The sequence below is a fragment of the Octopus bimaculoides genome, chromosome 9 (genome assembly GCF_001194135.2).
Source record: "Octopus bimaculoides isolate UCB-OBI-ISO-001 chromosome 9, ASM119413v2, whole genome shotgun sequence".
In the NCBI taxonomy this organism is placed as follows: domain Eukaryota; kingdom Metazoa; phylum Mollusca; class Cephalopoda; order Octopoda; family Octopodidae; genus Octopus; species Octopus bimaculoides.
In genome coordinates, this window is record NC_068989.1 from 4,407,428 (window position 1) to 4,407,853 (window position 426).

Below are 426 nucleotides of genomic sequence, written 5' to 3' on the forward strand. Positions count from 1 at the left end.
TTCCGATCTATATATGTGTGTGTGTAGTACTTAGACTCTCAAAGAAATCTATCTAATGCAAATTTAGTCAATCTCTGTGATATTTAATCAACGGGAGTGCGCAATATTTCAGCACAAAATCGAACCTATAAATTTGCCTATGTTAAACTATTAGTTTATTAATCATTATGATAAGGTTCTGTTTTGTTCTCGGAACTATTACTCTTCGAACTCCTTATAGAAGCAGTCAATTATATTTTAAAATATATATATATATATATATATATATACATATATATATATATATATATATATATCATTTAACACGAATTTCATCGTGGGGCCTCCAATACTTTCTGCGACTAGTTAACGTTTCAGATGGTGTTGAAGTTTCTACAAAATGCATAACAGATTATGAGTGGATGTTAAATAAACCAGCAGGATTTA